At 35.3% G+C, this 27,849-nt stretch overlaps 3 non-coding genes and 1 pseudogene across 3 annotated transcripts; 3 read left to right on the top strand and 1 right to left on the bottom strand.

Annotated features, from left to right (window-relative positions):
• The first annotated feature begins 4,469 nt into the window (after positions 1-4,469).
• TRNAE-UUC (transfer RNA glutamic acid (anticodon UUC)) lies at positions 4,470-4,541 on the top strand. The gene has a single exon. It is a non-coding gene; the product is annotated as a tRNA-Glu (tRNA).
• A 5,584-nt stretch (positions 4,542-10,125) lies between these two features.
• Positions 10,126-10,198, top strand: TRNAA-AGC (transfer RNA alanine (anticodon AGC)). The gene has a single exon. It is a non-coding gene; the product is annotated as a tRNA-Ala (tRNA).
• Positions 10,199-12,885: 2,687 nt separating this feature from the next.
• LOC147790569 (uncharacterized) lies at positions 12,886-14,125 on the top strand (annotated as a pseudogene).
• Positions 14,126-21,361: 7,236 nt separating this feature from the next.
• On the bottom strand, positions 21,362-21,433 carry TRNAQ-UUG (transfer RNA glutamine (anticodon UUG)). Its single transcript has one exon. It is a non-coding gene; the product is annotated as a tRNA-Gln (tRNA).
• Positions 21,434-27,849: the final 6,416 nt, after the last annotated feature.

The raw sequence follows: 27,849 nt of genomic DNA, 5'->3' as shown, positions 1-27,849 counted from the left end.
TTCATCTTCGAAATTAATTTCCACCGAACTCAGTTGACTTATGATCATATTGAATTCATTTATATGATCAGCAACAGGTCCACCTTCAGACATCTGTAGATTAAACAATCTCCACATCAAATACACCTTGTTCATAGCCGATGGTTTTTCATACATATTTGACAGCGCCTTCAATAGATCTGACGTTGTCTTCTACTTGATAATGTTGAACGCCACGTTTCTGGATAGCGTCAACCGAATCAGCCCCAAGGCTTGTCGATCCTTGAGCTTCAACTGTTCCATGGTCATGGATTCCGACTTCACTCCCAACAGAGGTTCGTGAAGATCTTTCTGGTACAGATCATCTTCAATCTGCATCATCAAGAAACCGAAATCGAATCCATCGAACTTCTCAATTCCAATCTTTGAACTTTCCATCTTCACAGATCGTGGTGAATTTCGCCTAGCTCTAATACCAGTTGTTGGGACCGCACAACAACGCACACGCTCGATCTAGATGAACACAAAAAACAGGATAGAGAAAAGTGCAAGGAGAACTCTGGCTAAAAGGATTTGTCTATTGATGACTTCACGTATGTACAGTAAGAGAGAATTACAGAGAATAGAAAGTACTTTTCAAAGCTTTAGTGGAGGGTATATATATATATAGTTAAGTTTACTATATATAGGTTTACCAGATTTAACCATCTACTATATATAGTCATTTACTATATATAGCTTTACCCGATTTAACCATCTACTATATATAGCTATTTCATATATAAGATATATCTTTACAAAATATAATTTTACCGGATAGCTTTACCAAATATCATTTACTATATATAGCTTTACCCGATTTAACCATCTACTATATATAGCTATTTCATATATAAGATATATCTTTACCAAATATAGTTTTACCGGATATAGCTTTACCAAATATAGCTTTACCGGATATAACCGTTGACCAAGCTATAAATGAGCAGCAGGCTCCATAAGCTAACAGGGCCCAACTAGGTTTGAATTGGTGACCTCTTGATCTGCAATCAAATGCTCTAACATTGAGCTATGGTCCCATTTTGTATGATCTCAACCTTAGTGACCCCTTCTACAGATTATCGGTCCAAAAGTGACCCTACCGAATCAGCTATGGACCAATTTTGTATAAATTGGTGGATTACCTATCGGGAATTAAACACAGGTCATTAGATTCAAAGTCGAAAGTGTTAACCACTACACCATAGAACCACTTGTTAAACTTTATTTTGGCAGCGATTTTGATAAGCGCCAGCAACGCTGAATTTTGCAAAGCTAGAGGTCGTAGTATCCTTAGATACTTTCACAAGGTGTTTTCAACTTCTTTTATAGGTAATTGAACTTTTGAGTCCATTTAAATGATTGGTTGGATTAGTATCAGTTTAAGAAGACAGAGGAGAGAAGAGAGACTTTGTTAGAAATTCTCCCATAGGTAATCCCCCAAAGTGTTTTCAACTTCTTTTATATAGGTCGAATTTTAAAATCAAACCACAACAAAATTACTTCTATCTAGAAAAATTATTTTTTTGTTTGAAACAAAAATTTTCCCTTCTTTTTCTAAAACTAAATTTTACTCTCGAATAGATTTTAATAGTTTTGTTAATTAAATTTTCTTTAAATTTTTTGTACACATAGTACAATGGAAATAATATATATATATATTTTACTTTTTTAATTTGTAGGGTATTATTGGAGGCTTTTGAATGAAATATGATAATTGATTCTCTGTCCTCTTTGACAATTTTAGTTACCTCCATATCCGATATTTGATGCGTCACGTTTCATTATGAGATCTGCCATTGGGTCAATAAGACGTAAGCAGGGAGTTTATTTGACTAATGAATTGATTTTTTTGGGTTGTAGAGATATCCCTTACAAATCAAGACTTTGTATTATTTTGAAGACACTCATCAAGACATTTGTAAATGTGCCTGATACCTTGAAGGATATAAGACACGTAATTGAGAGAACCTAAATTTTTTTTGAAGTTTGCTTTTCTAGGATACGTCATCACCAAAGTTTGAGACAAAGACCATTGGATGGGTTTTAATGAGGCTCAAATAAATTTAAAATCCAAGAAAACGTATCTGAGTTTGATATTATTTGATTTTGGGTATGGACACAACTAGCTGATTTCTTTTGATTACATTAATGAATGTATGTAGATGTTTAAAGTGTTGATCTTAATGGTTTTAGAAAATATCAACACATCATCGATATAAACTATCGAATTTTTTTGAAAGGATTGAAAATATCATTCATAATCTTCTGAAATTCGGATGGAGCGTTATTTAGCCTAAATGGCATGACGTTCCTCTCATATTTTCTAAATTGGACATTAAATGCTATTTTATATTTGTCCTTTTAGGAAACTAGAATTTTCTGAAATCACAATTTCATGTCGAATTTTATAAAAACATTTGACTCTAAATTCTTTTTATCAAATCATTTTTGTTTTGGATTGGATATCTTATTTATTCTAAAACCTTATTCAGAGGTTTGTAGTTAATTACCAGTATCAAAATTTCTGATTTCTTTTCACCATGTTGTTAACCTAAAATGCCAGACATGACCACATGCTCTTTGAAGACCTTATGAGCTTCCTCTGCAAAATATCACCTAAAATGTCACAGTATTTAGTGTTCGATGCTTTTTGACTTAACCCTAGGGTTCTATTTAAAGTGAACTTGTGATAATTTTTGTCAAATTATATATTTGAATACCTAATACATTAAGATATAATATCTTATTTCAATAATATTAAAATGTCGTAGAATATCATAATATATGTTTAATTAATATGAATCTCATTCAAATTTCAAATATATATTTTTATTTAATGTTTATGATACACATCAATTATTTTAATATTTAACATATCAAATACACTAATATGTTTTGATATTATACTTCAAGAGTATAGGAACTTGCTCAGAGGACATGAGAGTTACATTGGCCTACAATGCATCTCATGGACGATGCAAAACTATGGTGGCGCTTGAAGGTGAATTGTATAAAAAACTGGTCATGCACCAAAAAATCATGGGAAGACCATTGATGGAATTGAAGCAATCGATGCTCCCCTGTATGGGTTTCCAATCAAAGACCTAATGTTTGATGTTGACTCTTTTGAATAAAGAGCCACATGATCAAACAACAAGAAACGTGGCGGTATCTCTGAGAACACTATCACACACATAAAAAAAAATGTGTCGAAGAGTTAGACATTACACAGAAGATCTGACTTTCATCGAGGAGACCCGAGTTTGATTCTCGAAAATGAAATTTTATGTTCTTATTTCGTTTATTTTATAGTTTCATCTTTGTCACCAATTATATTTAAACTTTACCTAGGTTTGAGAAGCACTATAATGGATGAGTTCAATAGTATCTTAAATTCAAAAAACTTTTATGAACTTGGTTTGAGAGGCACTATAATGGTCAAGTTCAATAGTATCTTAGATTAAAAAGACTTTTATTAACTTTGAACCTTTAATAGTGTTATGTCATAGATATTTTGTTCAATTTAAACAAGTGAGGTTGAGGTCATTCAAATGGTTAATGTGATAATCCGGTCATTTTCAAGGTCTCTTTTGTTGAACGCCATCATGGCTGAGATGACTGAGATGAGCACCAGAGTGAGTTTGACAAGGGGGTCGTAGAGAACCACATCCCAAGCCAAGCTCATATTGGGCTTAACAAACTGAAAATCCAAAAACACAAACCCTTAAATGGGAACCAGGATGCTAAGGAATTAAAAAGCTTTATTTTTGACGTAGAACAATACTTGAAGGTTACAGGAACTTGCTCATAGAACCTAAGAGTTACGTTGGCCACAATGCATCTCATGGACGGTGGCGCTCGAAGGTGGATGATATAAAAAATGGGTCATGCACCATAAACTCATGGGAAGACCGTTGATAGAATCGATGCAATCAACGCTCCCCTTGATGGGTTGCCAATTAAAGACCTGATGTTTGATGTTGACTCTTTTGAAGAAAAAGCCACACGATCGAACACCTCGAAATGTCGCAGTAGCTCTAAGAACTCTATCATACGACCTGAGAGTTGAGGGCTACAGGAACTTTCTCATACGACCTGAGAGTTACGTTAGCCGCAATGCATCTCATGGATGATGCAAAACTATGGTAGTTCTCGAAGGTGAATAGTATAAAAAATGGGTCATGAACCATAAACTCATGGGATGATCGTTGATGGAATCGATGCAATCGACACTCCCCTGGATGGGTTGCCAATCAAAGACCTAACATTTTATATTGACTCTTTTGAAGAAAGAGCCACACAATCGAACTGCTTGAAACGTCGCGGTAGCTATGAGAACTCTAACACACACAGGGAAGGACGTGTCGAAGAGTTAGACATTAAGCAAAAGATCATGCTAAAACTCTTCAGCGATCTAACAAAAGACTTCAGGACATCTAGACCAAAAATCCATTGTCGTCCAGCGGTAAGGATATCTGGCTTTCACCCAGGAGACCCGGGTTCGATTCCCGGCAATGGAATATTATTTTCTTATTTCATTTTATTTTACAGTTTCTATCTTAGACTAAAAAGACTTTTATGAACTTCGTACCTTTGTTAGAGTTATGTTATAAATATTTTGTTCAATTTCAAATGGTTAATGCGATAATCCAGTCGTTTTCGAGGTCTCTCTTGTTGAACGACATCATGGTTGAGATGAGCAGGTAATTAAAATGGTTAATGCGATAATCCAGTCATTTTCAAGGTCTCTCTTGTTGAACGACGTCATGGTTGAGATGAGCAGGTGATTCAAATGGTTAATGCGATAATCTAGTCGTTTTCAAGGTCTCTCTTGTTGAACGACATCATGGTTGATGAGCACCCGAGTGAGTTTGACAAGTTGGGCTGTAGAGAACCACACCTCAAGCCACGTTCATGTGGGCTTAACAAACTTAAAATCTAAGAACACAACCCCTTAAATGGAAACCGGGATGCTAAGGAATTAAAAAGCTTTATTTTTGACGTAGAACAATACTTGAAGGTTACTTGAACTTGCTCATAGGACCTAAGAGTTACGTTGGTCGCAATGCATCTCATGGACGATGCAAAACTATGGTGGCGCTAGAAGGTGAATGGTTTAAAAAATGGGTCATGCACCATAAACTCATGGGAAGACTGTTGATGGAATCGATGCAATCGATGCTCCTTCTTATACAAAATTTGGATCAACCAAGAGATAAAGCTAGAATTAGATTATGGAACCTTTTTCTAAATCGAGTCACTCCACAATCGAACTTGATCAAGGCTTGATTGAATGACATAGATGCAATCTACCACAAGAATTGCATAAAACTTAGAAATGACAAAGATATGCTCGAATTTCTACACGAGGGATCATCTCAACTTGAGAGATCAATTTCATTGATCACAAATATGCTTTTACATAATAATGTGTGGGTATTTATAGTCTCCCCACAAAAGAAGTTAGTGGCAGTGATTTAATCTCGATCCCTTTAGATCTCCACATAAGACGAAGTCAATTTGAGCATTACAAACTTTATGAAATTAAAATAAGAAATAAAGTTTTCTAACCACTCATGAAATGATGCTTGCAACTTCATCCGCTACTTCAACCATGCAAATATTTACTTTTGAATCTTCAAATGGTCTTGACTCAAACGACTCAACTTGTCACACATGAAATGATGGTTGAACCTAGCCTATCCAATTGTGTAGATGAAGTATGAATGCTTGTTGAATCTTCTTGGCCTTGGGTTGTGTAATAGGTCCAGTTGGAACACCGTGATTCTTATCATCATCCCCCTCTTCAAAAGGATTCGTCCTCGAATCAGAAAAATCATCACCTACATCAAAAGGACTAAACTCAGCAACATTGAAAGTAGAATGTACACTGTGATTCTTATCATCATCCCCCTCTTTAGGATTCGTCCTCAAATAAGAAAAATCATCACCTACATCAGAAGGACTCAACTTAGCAACATTGAAAGTAGAATTGTCAATATAGAATGTATTGACAATTCTAAGGGAAGATCAATTTTATTGTTCCATGCAATAAAATGAGTCATTTTACTAAATGTCTTATAGAACATTTATAGTTAAATAAAGAATTAGGAATCCACGCTATCTACAAACGCACTCCCAATTGAGCTATCCACGCTAACATTAAAATGAAAATTCATCAGTAAAATTATTTACACTAACTCATTGAAATTTTAAAAAGAAATCATCTCTAAATTTAAATAAGATAGTAAGTTATATTACTTGAATAAGGTGTGGTGAAGGTCGAACAACACCTGACCTTCAAATCTTCCATATTAAGCTCTCCCACCTAAGCTTATTTACGCTAACTCATTGAAATTTTAAAAAGAAATCATCTCTAAATTTAGATAAGATAGTATGTTATATTACTTGAATCAGGTGTTGTTCGAACAACACCTGACCTTCAAATCTTCAATATTAAGCTCTCCCAACTAAGTTATCCCCTATAACATTGAAAATGAAAGTTCTGAAATTTTAAAAAGAAATAATCACTAAATTTAGATTAAATAGTCAAGTAATTTTAAAAAGAAATAATCACTAATTTTAGATTGAATATTTAGGTTATGAAAGTTAGTCGACTTGAATTAGGTGCGGTGAACGTGGATCAAACATGTGACTTTCAGATCTTCAGTGATGCTCTCACGTGACTTTCAGATCTTCAGTGACGCTCTCCAAACTGAGCTATCCCCGCTAACATTAAAAATAAAAATTCATCGGTTAAGATATTTTCACTACTTCATTGAGATTTTAAAAAGAAATAATCACTAATTTTAGATTGAATAGAAAGTTTATGCAACTTAGTCAACTTGAACGCTCTCCAAACTGAGTTATCCCCGCTAACATTAAAAATAAAAATTCATCCGTTAATAAGATATTTTCACTACTTCATTGAGATTTTAAAAAGAAATAATCACTAATTTTAGATTGAATAGCGAGGTTATGCAACTTAGTCAACTTGAATCAGGTGCAGTGAACGTGGATCAAACATGTGACCTTGAGATCTTTAGTGACGCTCTCCCAACGAAGTTATCCTGGCTAACATTAAAAATGAAAACTCATTAGTAAAGTATTTAGTTAATTCATTGATATTTTAAAAGGAAATAATCACTAATTTTAAATTGAATAGTCACGAGTGAAGTTATGTGACTTGAATCAGGTGCGGTGAACGTGGATCGAACACGTGACCCTCACATTTTCAGTCTAACGCTCTCAAAACTAAGTTATCTTCGCTAATATTTGAAAAAAAAATCATAAGTAAAGGTATTTCCGCTAATTCATTATATTTTAAAAAGAAATAATCACTAATTTTAGATTGAATAAAGTTATGCAACTTAATATACTTATGCAACGTAAACCAAGTGCGGTGAACGTGGATTAAACATGTAACTTCAGATATTCAGTCCGAACTAAGCTATCCCCGCTAACACTAAAAATCAAAATTCATGTGTAAAGGTATTTCTGCTAATTCATTATTCGTTGAAATTTTAAAAATAAATAATAACTAGTTTATTTTTTATGCAACGTAAACCAAGTGCGGTGAACGTGGATTAAACATGTAACCTTCAGATATTCAGTCCGAACTAAGCTATCCCCGCTAACATTAAAAATCAAAATTCATGTGTAAAGGTATTTCCGCTAATTCATTATTCATTGAAATTTTAAAAATAAATAATAACTAGTTTATTTTTTATTGAATAGTCAGCTTATGCAAATGGAAACAGGTGCGGTTTTAGTTTGATACTCTCCCAACTGATCTATCCCCGCTAACATTAAAAATAAAAATTCATAAAACTATAAGGTGCAATGAATGCAGATTGAACACAAGACCTTCCGCTAATCAATCTGATGCTCTCCCAACTAAGCCATCCTAGATAACATAAAAAATAAATAATCATATGTTTTAGATTGCATAGTAAAGTTATGCAACTTAGTCAAGTTATGCCAGTTGGATAAAAAACGTGACAGATCTTCTGCTAATTCATTGAGATTTTAAAAAGAAATAATCGATCTGATCTTCTGCAAATTCATTGAGATTGAGATTTTAAAAAAAAATAATTGCTAATGCAGTGAACGTGGATCAAACGTTACCTTTAAATCTTCAATATGACGCTCTCCTTGAGCTATCCACGCTAATATTAAAATTAAAAATTCAAAAAGAAATAATCGCTAATGCAGTGAACGTGGATCAAGCGTTACCTTTAAATCTTCAATATGACGCTCTCCCTGAGCTATCTAGGCTAATATTAAAATTGACGCTCTCCCTGAGCTATCCAGGCTAATATTAAAATTGAAAATTCATAAGTAGGTATTTCCACTAATTCATTATACTTTAAACATAAATAATCACTAATTTTTATTTCTATTACATCTTTCCTTATTTATGAAATAATGAGTGGAGATATTTTTCATTTTCACAATTACCGATGACGGGAGGTTTACGATTTTTTAATGTAAGAATCGTGGGGATGTAGCTCAGATGGTAGAGCGCTCGCTTCCGATGTGGAAAGTACGGAGATCGATACCTTGCATCTCCAAATGAATCGATCACTAAATATATTATTTATTTTCAATTTTTTCTTATTTAGGACATAATGAGCCGGGATAGTTTTTCATTTTCACTATTACTGATGACGAGATGTTTAGGACTTTGTGACATCAGAATTGTGGGGATATAACTTAAATGGTAGAGCACTCGCTTTGCATGCGAGAGGTTATGGGGATCAATACCGTGCATCTCTAGATTTTCTTCATTTTCACTATTATTGATGAGGAATCGTGGGATGTAGCTTATGATGGGAAATTTAGGGTTTTATCATGCATGAATTGTGGGGATGTAGGTTAGATGGTAGAGCTCATTTAGCATGTTAGAGGTAGGGGGATATCTCCCATCTCCAAAAGAAACTATTTGTTATTAATATTTTACTTCTATTCAACCTTTCCTTATTTATGACATAATTAGCGGAGATATTTTTTCATTTTCACTAGAATTGATGACGGGACATTTAGGGTTTTTTGATATAAGTATTGTGGGAATGTAGCTTAGATGGTAGATTGCTTGCTTAGCATGCAAGAGGTACGGGGATCGGATCGATACCCCATATCTCCAAAAGAAACTATTCGTTATTACTATTTTATTTCTATTCAATTTTTCCTTATTTATGACATAATGAATAGCGTTATTTTTTTATTTTCACTATTATTGATGATGAGATGTTTAGGATTTTGTGACGTAAGAATCTTGAGGATATAGCTTAGATGGTAGAGCGTTTGCATCCCATGTGAGAATTACTGGGATTGAAACCATGCATCAACAAAGGAAACGATTACTAAATATATTAGTTCTTTTAAATTTTTCCTTATTAATGACATAATGAGCGGGGATAGTTTTTCATTTTTAATATCATTCATGACGGGAAGTTTAGAGTTTTTTTATGTAAAATCGTGGGATTGTATTATGCGAGAGATACGGGGATCGATACCTCGCATCTCCAAAAGAAACTATTCGTTATTACTATTTTATTTCTATTCAATATTTCCTTATTTATGACATAATGAGTAGCGATATTTTTCATTTTCACTATTATTCATGACGAGACGTTTAGGGTTTTGTGACGTAAAAATTGTGGAGATGTAGCTTAGATGGTAGAACGCTCGCTTTGCATGCGAGTTGTACGGGGATTGATAACCCGCATCTCCAAAATAAAGTATTTAATTTGTTATTATATTTTTTAATTTTCATAATTATCGATGCCACGCATCACCAAACCAAACTATTTGTTATTAATATTTTGATATTTTTTTTATTTTCACTATTATTGATGATGGGACATTTAGGGTTTATGATGTAAAAAACATGGGGATGTAGCTCAGATGGTAGAGCGCTCGCTTTGCATTTGAGAGGTATGGGGATCGATACCCCGCACCTTCAAAAATAAGACTATCTATTATTAAATATATTATTTCTTTTCAATTTTTCCTTATTCATGACATGTTGGGTAGCAATATTTCTTCATTTTCACTATTATTGATGACGGGAAATTCAGGGTTTTGTGATGTATAAATTGTGGGGATGTAGCTCAGATGGTAGAGCGCTCGCTTAGCATGCAAGAGGTACGGGGATCGATACCCCGCATCTCCAAAAGAGAAAAAATATTTTTTTAAGTATGAGTTAATTTAACATGTTATGTATCCGTGTGTACGAGAGAAAAAGAAAAGATACTTATATAAGGATTATTATATCATTATGGCTATGCCATTTTTATACATAAAAGAGAGTAAGGAAAGATACTTATATAAGGATTATTATATCATTATGGCTATGCCATTTTTATAGATAAAAGAGAGTAATGTCCCACAAGCACATAGAGAGAAAGGAAAGATACTTGAATAAAAGGAAAGATACTTGAATAAAAGGAAAGATACTTATATAAGGATTATTATATCATTATGGCTATGCCATTTTTATAGATAAAAGAGAGTAATGTCCCACAAGCACATATAGAGAAAGGAAAGATACTTGTATAAAAGGAAAGATACTTGTACAAAAGGAAAGATACTTATATAAGGATTATTATATCATTATGGCTATGCCATTTTTATACATAAAAGAGAGTAATGTCCCACAAGCACATATAGAGAAAGGAAAGATACTTATATAAGGATTATTTTATCATTATGGCTTTGTATAAAAGGAAAGATACTTCCATTATGGCTATGCCATTTTTATAGATAAAAGAGAGTAATGTCCCACAAGCATATGTAGAGAAAGGAAAGATACTTATATAAGGATTATTATATCATTATGGCTATGCCATTTTTATAGATAAAAGAGAGTAATGTCCCACAAGCACATATAGAGAGAGGACTTATTGTAAGTAAAGAAAGCAATCTAGTAGTTATACTGCTACTTGTGAAGAGGGAATTTGATGAATTCCTTAAAAGATAAGAGCTTATAGGATGGCGGTAGCGTCCGATGCATATGACGGAACTTCTTCACAATTGCAATATCTAACCAATTTATATTATTGTCATTTATAGCTTCTATCACAATACTATAAAATTTGGGATCAAGACCTATATGGGACTGAAAAGACCATTCACCACACGCTTGTAAATTAAATTATATCTACCACCCCTGTTTTTCACGCCAAACCTTCCAACAGCTTGCACTTCTTCATCATTGACATCCTTAATTGGAACTATATTTTAAGGCAAATCTTCTCCACGACTCACCTTGGAACACTTTTATAGATAGTTTCAACAAACTTACTTTGCTCGTGAATACTTTGGAGTTCAATATTTATAGTTGGAGAACGCTATTCAAATTGATATGGTCGAATCTTACAACAAAGTCTAATTGAGCCTCACTCTATTAGGAGATAGCCTCGAATCAAATTCTTTAGTTTGGACAATGGTTGCATTGTTTTAGTCAAACAACCGAGACTAGTGTATTACCAATAGTATAAACAAATAATAATTAAATTTATGAGTAGAAGTTTGGATAGAGTTTTATAAAATAGGTACTTAAATTATATCTAAAAATAGATAAGATTTTTTATTTTTATTTTTTTTATATATATTTAGGATAACAAAACAAACATTAAAAAAGATGTCATTCCTGCCATGTTTTAATTTTTATTCTTTCTTATTTCTCGAAGATTAAAAAAAAAAAAAGTTATCATCTCTCAAATATGGTTCGTTATTTGATTATTTTCTCTTGAGTGAATTTTAAGTGAAACACATTCTCTACCCAAGTTATTGCAAGATGGAAGCTTCACACCAAGAGGAATCAAAGTCCCAAGTATCAACGTCCTTAAGTGTCAATTTTTATTTTCCATCTCAACATAAATTAAACTTATTTTCGTGAAGATATCTATTTATAAAAGCAAAATATCTCAGAGTCACAAAAATAAAAATGAGATATAGATACGAGACATAAATATGATACCAAATAGATATGATAACTGTAAGGATTAGATTTGATTAAGTTATTTGGATTAGATTTTATCTAGCTATTTGAATTAGATTTGATTTAGTCATTCTTCAATTGGATGAGAGATTTCTCCCGATTCTTCTGATCTTTCCAGTTTTCTTTTTTTGTTCCTAACATTTTGGTATTAGAGTCATGCCCTAAACTAGTTAAAACTAGAAGCAGCAGTCTTCTACGTGTGTCATAATAAAAGTATGTCGATGGAGAGTCCACTTGTGCAGTCTGCTGGAGGAAGGAGTCAAGACCGTGGAAGCTTTAGAGGCAGAGGAAGGGGACGAGGCAGACAAACCTTCAACAAGACCATAGTGGAGCGCTATAACTGTCACAAGCTAGGACATTTTCAATGGGAATGTCAAAGCAATACCAGACGAGGCAGACAAACCTTCAACAAGGCCACAGTGGAGTGCTATAACTGTCACAAGCTAGGACATTTTTAATGGGAATGTCAAAGCAAGGGGAAGGAGACAAACTATGCAGAGAGTCAAAAAGAGATGTCGCTGAGGCTTACATGAATATGCATAAGGCCAATAGAGAAGATATGTGGTTCCTTGACTCGGGATGTAGCAATCATATGTGTGGTTAGAAGGAATATTTTCAGATTTTGATGGAAGTTTCAGAGATTCAGTGAAGCTGGGCAACAACTAAAGCATGGTTGTAACTGGAAAGGGTAATGTACGGCTGGAAGTGAATGGAATCATAATGATAATCACAGGAGTGTTCTATGTGCCAGACCTGAGGAACAATTTGTTGAGTATTGGTAAATTGCAAGCAAAGGCGTTACCTTTTTGTTTCAAAATGGAACATGCAAGGTGTTTCATCTTGAGAGAGGCTTAATCATGGAGACAAAGATGTCATTGAATCGAATGTTCGTATTGCATGCTATATCTCAGCCTGTAGCAACCGTTCAAACTCAATTGAAACTTATGGGGAAAAGTGGTTCAAGGTCTCTATCGTACACTCACCGCTCCAATTCCTATCGCCATAGTCAGAGAAGCAGAAGGGATCCAAGTTCTTCCCTCTATCATTCCACTACCAATTCCAGGAGAAGCAGCTGTTCAAGTTCCCTCAGCCGCCAACGCAGAAGTAGGACTTCCTCGTTATCTCCTTTCCCCAAATCGTCCAATTCCAGTCCTAGTCGTGCATCCACTGATCGGAATCATTCCATAGAGAAGATAAGAAAGAGGAAGAAGAGATGAAAAGGCGTGAAACAGAGTTGAAGAAGTTAGAAGAAGATGCAGCTAGGAGGATGGAAGAACTAATTCAGAAGAATGTTGGAGAAAGGCTAAACTCTGAAGAGACTAAATTAGAAATACAGAGGCGAATAGAGGAAGGTCGCACGAAGTTGTTTGATGATGTTGATGTGCAGCTTGAGAAAGAGAAAGAAGCCGCTCTTACTGCTACAAGACAAAAAGAAGAACAAGCACGAAAAGAGAGAGAAAAGCTAGATAAAATGCTGGAAGAGAATAGAAGAAGAGTAGAAAAAGCACAGACGATTAGTTCTGGAGCTGCAGCGGAAGGAAGAAGAACAATATTGTGAGCTCGAGTTGATTCAGAGACAAAAAGAGGAGGCAGCTCAGAGAACTAAGGTAGATGATAAGAGTTTGAGTTATGTTATGCTGGGAGTTAGTGAAGAGTTAAAAGCTTACAGACTCTATGATATAGAAACGACAGATGAAAATAAGGATATAGAAGCGGCAGATGAAAATAAGGATATAGAAGCGACAGATGAAAATAATGATATAGACGCGGCAGATGAAAATACTGCAGAGGAAAATATTTCATCTGGCTCTTTGGCTGAAGCAAGCTCTCCTAGCTCGAATAAGGCAAGGAATAAGAGACCACCAGTCTGGATGAGAGACTATGCAATAGGAGAAGTTTTTTTTTTTGTAAAGAAGATGATGAAGCTCAGCGATGTTTACCCTTACTAAACCTGCAAACTTTGTAAACTTTAGAGAAGTATTGAAAAGTGAGAAATGGAGGCAAGCCAGGGATCTGGAGACAAGCCAGGGATCTAGAGCCATAAACAGAAATGGCACATGGGAATTGATGAAGTTACCTGGTGGAAGTTTGGTATGAGGTCGTAGATATAAACTGATTACTATTCGTGTTCAGTTTAAGGGAGGGATTGTTAGGATTAGATTTTATTGAGTTATTTGGATTAGATTTGATCTAGTTATTTGAATTAGATTTGATTTAGTCATTCTTCGATTGGATGAGAGATTTCTCCCAATTCTTCATGATCTTACCGTTTTCTTTTTCTGTTACTAACAGTAACATGTCATTATTAAAAAACTAGGACACCGATGTGACAATGATACATTAATTAAAAAGAATTATTTCAAAAAATTTATCAATTTTATATTTGAAATAAATTCATATAAATAAGTTTATATATTTGTATACTTAAAAAAAAAGCTTAATGTATGTTTCACTCTCAAAATATATTCAAAGTCAAGTGTCTGATACGATGGATTATAAATTTGTAATGTATCCATTGTATTAACAAGTGTTCAGTACATGCCCAACACGTGTCAGATTAGTGAAACTAAGTTATTCTCATGCTCTCTTTACACCCATTTAAAGTAGTTTGAGAACTAGCACGTCAAATATTATAATTGACTAACTACAACTTCAATTTTGTGCTTTAAGGATGGTTTTGACCCAAGAGAAATAAAATCTTTAATTTAGTACATGGTAGCAAAGATGGACATGAGAATGAGTTATTTTCATATGGAAAGAGATTTAACCTTAAGTTATATCTCATATCCTCTCTTAACCAATTATTTAGTTTTATTTAGTATGTTTTAGAAAGATAGGTCCATCAATACCAAAATAAAATAAAATAAAATAAAATAAATAGAATAGATTAAATTAGCCAAAAGTAACTAACATAATTAAAAAAAAAAAAAGAAACATAAAGGATGAATTGATTAAATTGGCTAATTGCTAACGTAATTAAAAAAAAATATGTAACAAACACAGCGAAGTAAGATTAGGAAAGTGTTAAATAGTTTTGATATATAGACATTTCAAGACCTTACTCGTTCAATTTTCCCATGAAATCTAACACTACAGCATCATATAGGTTGACTTTAATACAAAAGACAAATCGAACTTTCTTAAGGATAAATTGGGGACACCAGCCTAAGCTAATCAGGTAGGTGGCCTTACCATCCGTAAGTTATTGTAATGACCCTAAATTTCCACATATCTAGAGTCACCACTAACGTCTCATGCTCATCTCTAATGCAGAATAAAAATCTAAGCATGCTCACCTTTATTAGCAGAAAAATTTAAAACTTCAGAATACATTAAAACATTTGAAAACACTGCCGGACTTACGTGTTTCAAACATCGTGCTGGAGTTCAAAAGACAAAATAAAACGATTACAAATTAATTAATATAAATGAATGAAATGCAAACGCCCTATCCTAACCAAGACTAGGAATTTTAAATATGCAACTATCCTATGCACGCGTCACAGTCTCTGATCACGATGCCACCCTCAACCGTACATGGGAGCCTTGCCTTTACCTGAAAGACAATATGGCACACGGCCTGAGTATTTCGAAGAAATACTCAGTAAGTGACCCCAGTATAGGGGCCATGGTAATGCAAACACATGCAATCATGAATAGGGACCTATCTCTAATCATCTTAGGGGTGGCCTCCAGTCCCGGACAAATTGGATGTGTAGTACTTCCCTACACACGACTCACACGTGCGAGTGTGAGACCCCAGGGCACTCGCACACCCCCTAGACCCTCTGGTCAAGCTAATCTATAGCGACGTCCGGAGGTCAGCGGAACCCCATAGTGTCATGCGCCTCATGAACACCCTCATCTGTGTGCTTTCGCACCTGTGCGCATTCGCGCTCATCATAAGGTGCGCGTCCGCACTCATCATCTCTAGGGGAAGTAGCCCTATGCTTATGAACATACAAAATGCATGAGGTCCCTCTAAATCCATCGTAATGTCTCTTCTGACACAACCCTCTAGTCTCATCTCTTTGTTACTCTAGGTAACGCATATCGTGGATATTTATATTAATATCATTTTCATGCTCTTAGGGTTGTGTCCTACGTCGATCTAACGACATGATGCAATATGAAACTCATCATCATCTAGCATGCTCAATATGGAAAACATCATCATATTAAGGTAAAAATCATGCAATCATCATGCTCATCATAATGCCACAACGTGCGTCAAACATATTAAGCGTCACTCAACAAAATATGTATAAACTGGCACATATCATCAAGCATCATACAATTTATTTAGCCTATCCTATAGTAAGGCCACTTACTTGGTTGGCCTCGGCCGAAGTACTCCCTAAATAGCTAAACGTAAGCTCCCGTTCCTTGAGAGCTGCTTCCTACTTCGCTGGGGTTTGTTTCCTATCACACTGTTCACCACTTTCTGTTAGTATTTCACAATTAATTTACCTATAATTTAATAAATGTGAAATACGGCTCTAAAACGGCCTCGGATACCTTAATCGGGGCCGAAAACAGATCCGGGAGGGTCGAAACAGTGGAAACTGGGCTGAAAACAGGTGAGCCGACCCGAACAGCCGCTGGAGCCGCCGGAGCGTCACCGGAGGGAGCCCGAGCCATTTGCGCCGAGCCGAGCCGAGGACTGCCGCGCCGCTGTGTGACACGTGGCAGCAGCAGAGAAAGCCACGTCGGGCGGTAGTGTTGGGTCGAAGCACGGGTCGCAGTCCGGTTCGGGTCGTGGTTCGGGTCGCGGGCTGTGGAAGGCTACTGGGCCAAGGCTAAACGTTGGGCCTCGGCTTACTGGGCTGGGCCGCAAGTGTTTGGTTTGCAGGCCGGCTCAATTGGACCGTGGGTCTAGTCTGGGTTGGTTCAACTGAACCGTAGCTTCTGGGCCGGTTTGAGGTTTGGGCCGCTGTAGTTGGGCTGGGCCGAAGGCAGAGGCCAAGGGAGGAACGGGCTGACTCTCCCGGGTTCTGGGTTCGGGTTGACCCGGATCCGTGGATCTCGTCTTCCTTACCCGACTTTGGCCGATTTTCTGGCGAGCTTTCTCTCTCCTTCCCGCGGCGTTTCCGTTGCCAATTTCGGTCCTCTTCCTTCCCTTTTCCTCTTTGTTCGTCGTCCTTCTTTTCTTTTTGGGTGTTTTGCGGCCTAAAAGCTCCTAAAAGCCATAGATCTAAGAATCGATTAAGAAACCTAACTTTCCGACCTCAGTTACCGATGACGACGCTTACGAAATAACACAAAACGCACCCTGAGTTATTGTGCTTTCGTTAGGGATCTCTCTTACGGTAGTAACAGGTCGTTTGGTGTCGGTTTGAGGGTGGTTTGAGGGCTCGTCGGAGAAATTGGACACTCGCCGACGTTTGTCCGAAATCTCTCTCTCTCTCTCTCTCGAAATTTTCTCTCTTTTCTCCCTTTGCAGGTGTTCTGAAGATGCTGGGCTGAGGGTGGGCGTGCTGTGGCCGTCGTTTCGCGTGGGTTCCGCGAAACTCGGCGGTCGCCGGAAAACTTGCGGGTTTTCCGGCGACTGGGTTTTTTTTTTTTTTTTTTTTTTCGTTTTCTCGTTTTCATTTATTTATTTATTATATATATATATATATATATATATATATATATTTTTTTTTTCCTTTCTTTTCTTTCCCGGGTCGTTACAGTTATATTTGATGTTGACTGTGCTCGTGGTTCTGCAAGTGTCATATATATTGATATGTGTGAAATGTTTGTGAATCGATATGCTTATGATATGTTATAATATGTGAATTGTATGAAATACTTACTGTACCATGTGTTCAATGGTATATTTGAGATAGGATACGAGAAGGATGCACTAAATGTAATGTAACTATAGGAGTAAGACATGTTCATGAAACGTTATGGTTTGGTTACGTATCGAAGTTCTATGGATATGACAGATTGATAACAACGATATGGTCACGATGGATTCATAAAACAATACGATTAGGTTATGGGTAGAAAGGGATAAATTATGATAGATTGATAGAACGATAGCATTAGGATACGTTCCTGTAATTGACATCCTTAATTGAAATTAGAATTGAACTTTTTTGTCATTGACATCCTTAATTGAAATTAGAATTGAAGGAAACACTTCTCCACAACTCATTATGGAACACCTTTGATGTTTCAACAGATTTACTTTGCCGAGGAATACTTTAAAATTCGATATTTATAGTTGAACGCTACTTAAATTGATGAAGTGAAATTTTACAACAGATATTAATAAATCGTTTGTCTATTAGAAGAGAGCTTGGAATTAAATTCTTTATAGTTGGGATAAGGGATGTTTTAGTCAAATTAAGTATACTTTTTAGTTTCAAAATAAATTAATTTTTTAGTTTAAAATAAATTGATTTTTTAGTTTTAATTTTATTCCTAATAAATTAATTTTGATGTGGTGTTATGTATTTTAATTAAATTGATATTAACTTAATCAACAAAAATTTGTATTTTTTTTTAAAATTATAAGCAAAATTAATAAAAATACCATTCAACTTTGCACTTTATCTAGAAAATGCTCATAATTTTTTTAGAAGTTTCAATAATACACTTCATCTTTAAAAAAAAAAAAATCTATAGAAACTATTAATTTGTTTTTCTAAAAAAATACCGTTGAATTTTCAAAAAAAAAAAAAAAAAAAAAAAAAAAAAACTTCAAAACTACTCTTTAACTTTCAAAAGTGTTTAAAAAAAGATAGATGGGGAGAAAATTGTGTTCATGGGAAGAAAATTGAAGGTTATTTTAGGAGAAGGTTTTCAAAATTAGTATAAGATCCTCAAGACATAACAAGAAGTAATATCCTAGCTGAAGGTCGCCATTAAGAACCTACTAGTAGGCTACTTACTAAGTTTTACTCACTCCATGTTTATCATTTTTTTTCAAGTAACTAAGAGTTGGTCGTGGATGAGAGCGGACTTTGGAGTGTGGGCCATGGACTAACCTCTATTTTTAATCTAGTATTTTTTGTTCTTCTTTTAAGTCTGCTTCTTATTTTGTGTTTGTAACGAGTATGTATATGTAACACCCAAAAAATGAAGGAAATTATCTCCCATAAGAATAAGCCACTCATGAAAGACCCAATGGATAGAAAGGAAAAAAATTAAAGGATTAAGCAAGAACAAAGGACTTAGTCAAGTCACTCGTGTACCCTAACAAGTGTTTCACGAAGTTAAAGGCCTTTTGAAAAGAATTGGAAACCAAAAAGTAAATCAAAAGGGCAAAAAAGTCATTTTATCAATTATCAAAAATCATTCCGGATTTGTAATTCCTTATCTAGAAGGAATCTCAAGATTTAAAAAAAAAAAAAGGGAAAAATGATAAAAAAGCGATGAGAAATTTGTAGAAAAATTTTGGATTTTTCAAGAAAAATAATAATAAAATATTCGGAAAGTAGTAAATTACCAAAATACCCCTAGAAGAATGGATAATTACAGAAATGCCACTCTAATTAGAATCAAAGCATCTACCGTGACCATCCGAGCAAAATCTTTCGAACTCAAATCTCAACCGTCGGATGTCCTCCAAAATTTGATATGATCTAGAACGAACACGCACGGATCATCACATCCAACGACTAGTATGCAAAGCCAAGGTCGATAAGGCCATGATCGGAGTTGATATCACCAAAAAATTATCCAGAAAGATCGATCTCTAAATAACCAAGATTCTGGAGCTCTCAATGTCGGTTTAAGCTCCTCCTATAAAGTCAGAAGTAGGAGCAACAATACGGAATAAGAATCGAGAAAGGTCGATCCCCCAATTGAAGGCAATAAACGTTTAGATTGTGTTTCTCCTACTCTCAGATTTCTTCCAAATTCGAGAGCAATCCTCCACCATTTCTCTTCAAACTTCTAAATAACGAAGAATCTGAAGCTCTCAATGTCGGTTTAATCTCCTCCTATAAAGTCTAAAGTAGGAGCAACAATATGGAATAAGAATCGAGAAAGATCGATCCCCCAGTCGAAGGCAATAAGCATTTAGATTATGGGTCTCCTGCTCTCAGATTTCTTCCAAATTCGAGAGCAATCCTCCACCATTTCTCTTCAAACTTATTCCTATCGTTTCTCAACAAGATTACCCACAAGTTCTATGAAGGAATAGAGTGCTGAAAGTGCCTAGAAACCATTCCCCCAATTCAATCCGCCATTGAAGAACTTCAAGAAAAACTTGAAAATCCAACCCGAGGATACATGATGACTCGTCGAGCAAGAATGCTTCCATAGAAGACCACGAAGAAAAATAACCTCGAGAGCGTTCCAAATTGAAGGAAATAGGTTTCAAAATTAAATTGGGGATAAGAGTCAAAATTCCTATCTACGATCTCTTTTCCTTCAAATTAAGGATTCCTCTAGCTTCAGAGGAAGAAGTTGAGTAAACTTGATGAAGGAATCCAGAGCTGAAACGTCGTAGAATAAGCTACCCACGAGATCGAAAATTTGGCGTTTCGAGTGAGTTGCATACCGAGAACGATTTCTAGAAATTAAGGTCCTACACTCAAAGACGTTCCTCCAAACCAATTCCTTGAGCATGAAGATAGGATATGGAAGAGGTTCAATGAAGAAATACGGCCTTGAAACCCCTAGAATTGGCTACCCAATAAGAAATCCTTTGTTTTATCTCCAGCGATAAATCAGATTTTGGATAACCTTTTGTACCGAATATATTAGGCTACGATCCACGAGAAGTTATCAAATAAATCCCAAGCCCTTTCTTGTAACATCCATCTTTAAGTTTCACGAAGAAATCGAGGAGAGAAACACTGTAAATGTGGCTGTACAGGCCGAGTTTCAGATGGCGGCGATGCGAAAAATGTGCATCTTCTTCCGGTTCAGAGGAAGAAAACGATGATACGGTCAGTTCAACTAAACTGTCCAAGTCAACTCAAAAGTTGACCTTTCTCGGGTTTTCTCAGTAGATCTTATTTTATGAAATGTATGAATGTAATGAAGTTTGGGAGTTATTGGAAAACTTTAGTTAGCGAAACCAAGATATGGGAGAAAATGCTCATGACGATCCATATGACTTTACCTCCTAGGATAACTAAAGTGGTATCCCTAAAATAATAGATTCCCCAGATGTACCCTACCCTTGGTCTCTAATAGATACTACCCAAGACGTTAGGTATATGTACCATGAGCAGCCTGCACCACGATTTGCTACGATTTGCTAGCAGGATGCCACGATTATGACAACGCCACCTATGCACTCATGGGAAGTGGTAACAACGTTTTGTTTTAAAATGTCTTGTGTTGTCGTTCCTTATTCTGTGTTTTCACATCAAGGTCATTTCATTAAGGTCCTAACGGGAGTTGAACCCAGGTCGTTGGATGCAAAGTCCAAAGTGCTAACCACTACACCATAGAACCCCTTGTAAAAATTTATTTTGGAATGGTTTTCCTATTTTATGTCGATTCCACAAGAAGGGAGATTCTATCATGAGTCAAACTCAAGTTATTGGATTCAAAGTTCTAGAGCTGTTTTATCTAACTCGTTGTGATCTTGAGCACCTTTAGAGTGGTTGCAGAAGTAACCCTCCGGTGTTGATTGAAGCTCTTGGAGAACATGTAATTTTATATATTTCTTATAGTTAATTTATATATTGTTGTATATTACAAACAAATTGAAATAATACTTTACATCCCCGTCTTTCTTTCTTCCGTGCAAAACTTAACATGAAAACTATATTATTTCAATATTCACTCGAGAAACAAGGGGTGAAAACTATATTATTTCAAACCCTCCATTATTGCTTCTACTTTGCGTGAAAATGCTTCCACTAAATCATGTTACTAACTAGTTGGTTTGGTTTGGTTCAATTCTTGGGTCCACTAGATTGAATTGACGTAGCTCAATTAAACTCTTGATAATATAAAAATCATAAGTTTCTTAAATTAAGTTAACTTAAAAGTTTAACCCCTAATCTTTTTTAGAATGTTTAGCTTTGTGTCTAGTTGATCTCTAAATGCTTAGAAGTATCTAATAAGACTTCTATTCAAGGAACTTTTCACTATAAAAGATGTAAGACTTCATGTTTATTATTAACGAATTTCAAATGAGTGATTTGATATGTCACAGAGGATAAAATATTTATTTGTTTCAAATATCTTACGTGGACCATTCTTTTTTGTCTAAGTATTTTGAATATTATCATTGTGAATTACTAATGGATAGGTAAAGATGACATCAAAATTAATACCTTAATTTCATCTTCAAAATTTATTTCCACTTAACTCAGTTGACTAATAATCATAATAGTCACCCGCAAATATTTACAACCTTAAAAGGTAAAATTATAAGGAGTACAAGAAAAAAATGTTTAAAATAGTTTCAAAATATAGAAAAAAAAATTGTAGGAATTGGTGAAAGTCAACATCCATTGATCACTTATGGCACAGCACAACACAACACAGATGAGGGTAACATTTTTTTTTATTTCTCTACTATATTAGGCCCTTTGGTTTATTGGCTTTACAAGATTGAGACATGAAGTTTTCTATGTTCGAAATAAATTTGGTTGATTGTTTTCTGGTTAGCATTGGGTACCATCAAAACTTATTTATTTCTTTGAAATGTTTGAGTTTATAATTTACATGTTTTCATTTTTCTACTTTGTCTGCTTGCATTTAGAAATGAAGCAAAATTAGTCTGAGGGTTTTAGGCAGAATGTTATAATTCTAATTTTTACCTAAAAAAAAAAAAAATTAGTCTCGTTGTCACGCTTAAAACTACCCTATAGGTATAATCGACCTATTATCCTTCCACCAATAGGAGCAAAAGGCAACGTTACTATGTGAAACTAGTTTCCTGTCATTTATTCAACAATAAGGGTGTTAGCATGCATTTGGAAATGAACTCATATTTTAAAAAATTATATAAAATAGAAAAGAATTGTTATCTCAAAGACAATGAGAAAACCAACCATTCCTTCACCCAAGACCATGGTCCGAGAATCATTCCAAGAACCCTAACGGATGGGTTACAAACTCACATTTCGGTGGGTTCTCCAAGCACGGATTGCAAGTTAAAAGAGGTTGAAAACAAAGTAAAATGAAAGGGCCCAACCAAATTCGAATAGGTGACCTCTTGATCTGCAGTCAAATGCTTTACCACTGAGCTATGGACCCATTTTGCATGATTTCAACCTGAGTGACCCCTTCTACAGAGTGTCAGTCTAAAAGTGTAAAAAGTGTCTCTCCAAAATAAAAGAGCCCAACCAAGTTCAAACGGGTGACCGGTCAAATTCTCTACCACTGAGCCATGGATCCATTTTGTAGGATTTTAACCTTAGTGACCCCTTAGACATAGTGTCGGTCCAAAAAGTGTAACAAATTTCTATCCAAGATAGAAGGGCCTGTTAGGATCGCACAACAACGCACACGCTCGATCTAGATGAACACAAAGAACAGGATAGAGAAAAGTGCAAGGAGAACTCTGGTTAAAAGGATTTTTCTATTGATGACTTCATGTATGTACGGTAAGAGAGAATTACAGAGAATAGAAAGTACTTTTCGAAGCTCTAGCGGACGGGATATATTACAGATTTAACCATCTACTATATATAGCCATTTACTATATATAGCTTTACCCGATTTAACCATCTATTATATATAGCTATTTACCATATATAGATTCATCGGATATAGTTTTACCAAATATAGCTGTACTGGATATAGCTTTACCAAATATAGCTTTATCGGATATAACTGTTGACCAAGCTATAAATAAGCCGCAGGCTCTATAACCTAGCAATTCTCCCACTTGGAAGATTGATCTAGTCAACCAAGAATTTCATTCTCAAACGACCATGAGCATCTTCATGGTCTTCATGTTACCATATCAATTGAGGCTTTGCACAACCTCAATATTCCAACATCAACACATTTTTGTCAACACCATATCAATTGAGGCTTTGCACAACCTCAATATTCCAACATCAACACATTTTTGTCAACACCATATCAATTGAGGCTTTGCACAACCTCAATATTCCAACATCAACACATTTTTGTCAACATGTTTGCTGGATTCTTTGCACCCTCTATCTTCTCCAAACACATCACCATCTTTCACTAACCTGCAAGTGAAATGGTATCGTCTTATGTGTTTTCTCTTTAAATGATAGACCGGGTTCCTTCGCCAACTATATGACACTCTGGCTATTTCTGTTAAGAATCTTCGTGCTGCTTCTTGCCCATTCTTCCAGATAGTCAATTATCCATATCGTCTTCTTTCCAGCTTCAACTATTGCCACGTACTTAATCTCAGTACAACGCATTTTTGAAGCCTAGATGTCCCATCATCCATGGCTTGCTCCTACTTGGTTGTATCCTCCAACTGTAGGGTCTCATCAAAGGGTTGTGGTTCCCTTTCATCAGCAACAGATAGTGTAATGAAGGTACATACATATCTTGTACTCTGATAGTACAAGATGATCTTCTCAACACTAGTTCAGATGTCAGTTGCTCCACTGCTGATTCCTCCGCAACAACCTTAGGAGTTTGTTGAGTATCTACTACAAGATCACTTGGTGATTTTCTCCGCAACTCAACCTCAACTCCCACTTGCTTTGTTGTCTTGGAACCTTGCTCCACATATGGTTCCTCAGCAGTAGTCTCAGGAGTTTCTTGAGTATCTGCTACAACACCACTAGGTGAGTTTCCCTGCAACTCAAGCTCAACTCCCACTTGCTTCGTGGTCTTGGAACCTTGCTCCACATCTGGTTCCATTTCCAATCACACTTTCTTCAATTCTCTGGCGGTCCTTGTGAAGCTAACTCGTTTCTGCTTGCTCATAACGTAGTTCTCACAACGACCCACATCAACAGATTTCAGACCTTCTAAAACTCCTTTCGCAGCCAGCCTCTTCATTCCTTTCGCACTCATAGGTTCAAGTCTATTGGGCTGTAGACTTGAATTTGAAGCACTCTCAGCAACAGCAGCTGTGTTCATACACCCTGCAGTGGTGTATAAGATTCCAGATTTTGAGCCACGTGCTACCACCGTAGCACCCTTCATAATCTTCCACGAACTCTTCCCTAACTTTGTTGCATAACCTGTGCTGTCCAACTGACCAATAGAGATCATGTTCCTTCAGAGATCAGGAATATATTTGACATCCTTTAATGTCCAATCATTTCCTGCCGGAGTTTTTAAGTCGAAAGTGCTAACCACTACACCATAGAACCACTTGTTAAACTTTATTTTGGCAACGATTTTGATAAGCGCCAACAACGCTGGATTTTGCAAAGCTAGAGGTCGTAGTATCCTTAGATACTTTCACAAGGTGTTTTCAACTTCTTTTATAGGTAATTGAACTTTTGAGTCCATGTAAATGATTGGTTGGATTAGTATCAGTTTAAGAACACAGAGGAGAGAAGAGAGACTTTGTTAGAAATTCTCCCATAGGTAATCCCCCAAGGTGTTTTCAACTTCTTTTATAGGTCGAATTTTAAAATCAAACCACAACAAAATTTACTTCTATCTAGCAAAATTATTTTTTTTTTGAAACAAGATTATTCCCTTCTTTTTCTAAAACTAAATTTGACTCTCGAGTAGATTTTAATAGTTTTGTTAATTAAATTTTCTTTAAAATTTTTGTACACAGAGTACCATGGAAATAAGGCTCAAATAAAGGATATAAGACACGTAATTGAGAGAACCTAAATTTTTTTTGAAGTTTGCTTTTCTAGGATACGTCATCACCAAAGTTTGAGACAAAGACCATTGGATGGGTTTTAATAAGGCTCAAATAAATGTAAAATCCAAGAAAACGTATCTGAGTTTGATATTATTTGATTTTGGGTATGGACACAACTAGCTGATTTCTTTTGATTACATTAATGAATGTATGTAGATGTTTAAAGTGTTGATCTTAATGGTTTTAGAAAATATCAACACATCATCGATATAAACTATCGAATTTTTTTGAAAGGATTGAACATATCATTCATAATCTTATGAAATTCGGATGGAGCGTTATTTAGCCTAAATGGCATGACGTTACTCTCATATTTTCTAAATTGGACATTAAATGCTATTTTATATTTGTCCTTATAGGAAACTAGAATTTTCCAAAATCCCAATTTCATGTTGAATTTTATAAAAACATTTGACTCTAAATTCTTTTTATGATTTGTTTTGGATTGGATATCTTATTTATTCTAAAACCTTATTCAAAGGTTTATAATTAATTACGAGTATCAGAATTTCTGGTTTCTTTTCACCATGTTGTTAACCTAAAATGCGAGACATGACCGCATGCTCTTTGAAGACCTTATCAGCTTCCTCTGCAAAATATCACCTAAAATGTCACAGTATTTAGTGTTCGATGCTTTTTGACTTAACCCTAGGGTTCTATTTAAAGTGAACTTGTGATAATTTTTGTCAAATTATATATTTCAATACCTAATACATTAAGATATAATATCTTATTTCAATAATATTAAAATGTCGTAGAATATCATAATATATGTTTAATTAATATGAATCTCATTCAAATTTCAAATATATATTTTTATTTAATGTTTATGATACACATCAATTATTTTAATATTTAACATATCAAATACGTTAATATGTTTTGATATTATACTTCAAGACTATAGGAACTTGCTCAGAGGACCTGAGAGTTACATTGGCCTACAATGCATCTCATGGACGATGCAAAACTATGGTGGCGCTTGAAGGTGAATTGTATAAAAAACTTGTCATGCACCAAAAAATCATGAAAAGACCATTGATGGAATTGAAGCAATCGACGCTCCCCTGTATGGGTTTCCAATCAAAGACCTAATGTTTGATGTTACTCTTTTGAAGAAAGAGCCACATGATCAAACAACAAGAAACGGGGCAGTATCTCTAAGAACTCTATCACACACATAAAAAAAAATATGTCGAAGAGTTAGACATTACACAGAAGATCTGGCTTTCATCAAGGAGACCCGAGTTCAATTCTCGAAAATGAAATTTTATTTCTTATTTCGTTTATTTTATAGTTTCATCTTTTGTCACCAATTATATTTAAACTTTACCTAGGTTTGAGAAGCACTATAATGGATGAGTTCAATAGTATCTTAAATTCAAAAGACTTTTATGAACTTGGTTTGAGAGGCACTATAATGGTCAAGTTCAATAGTATCTTAGATTATGAACTTTGAACCTTTAATAGTGTTATGTCATAGATATTTGGTTCGATTTCAACAAGTGAGGTTGAGGTTATTCAAATGGTTAATGTGATAATCCGGTCATTTTCAAGGTCTCTTTTGTTGAACGCCATCATGGCTGAGATGACTGAGATGACTGAGATGAGCACCAGAGTAAGTTTGACAAGGAGGGTCGTAAAGAACCACACCCCAAGCCACGCTCATGTTGGGCTTAACAAACTAAAAATCCAAAAACACAAACCCTTAAATGGGAACCAGGATGCTAAGGAATTAAAAAACTTTATTTTTGACGTAGAACAATACTTGAAGGTTACAGGAACTTGCTCATAGAAACTAAGAGTTACGTTGGCCACAATGCATCTCATGGACGGTGGCGCTCGAAGGTGGATGATATAAAAAATGGGTCATGCACCATAAACTCATGGGAAGACCGTTGATGGAATCGATGCAATCGACGCTCCCCTTGATGGGTTGCCAATTAAAGACCTGACGTTTGATGTTGACTCTTTTGAAGAAAAAGCCACACGATCGAACACCTTGAAATGTCGCGGTAGCTCTAAGAACTCTATCATACGACCTGAGAGTTGAGGGCTACAGGAACTTTCTCATACGACCTGAGAG

Source organism: Cucurbita pepo, chromosome 10 (assembly GCF_057944985.1).
Source record: "Cucurbita pepo subsp. pepo isolate OVF chromosome 10, ASM5794498v1, whole genome shotgun sequence".
Classification (NCBI taxonomy): domain Eukaryota; kingdom Viridiplantae; phylum Streptophyta; class Magnoliopsida; order Cucurbitales; family Cucurbitaceae; genus Cucurbita; species Cucurbita pepo.
The sequence above is the reverse complement of the archived record's forward strand: the minus strand, read 5'-3'. Positions and strand labels throughout refer to the sequence as shown.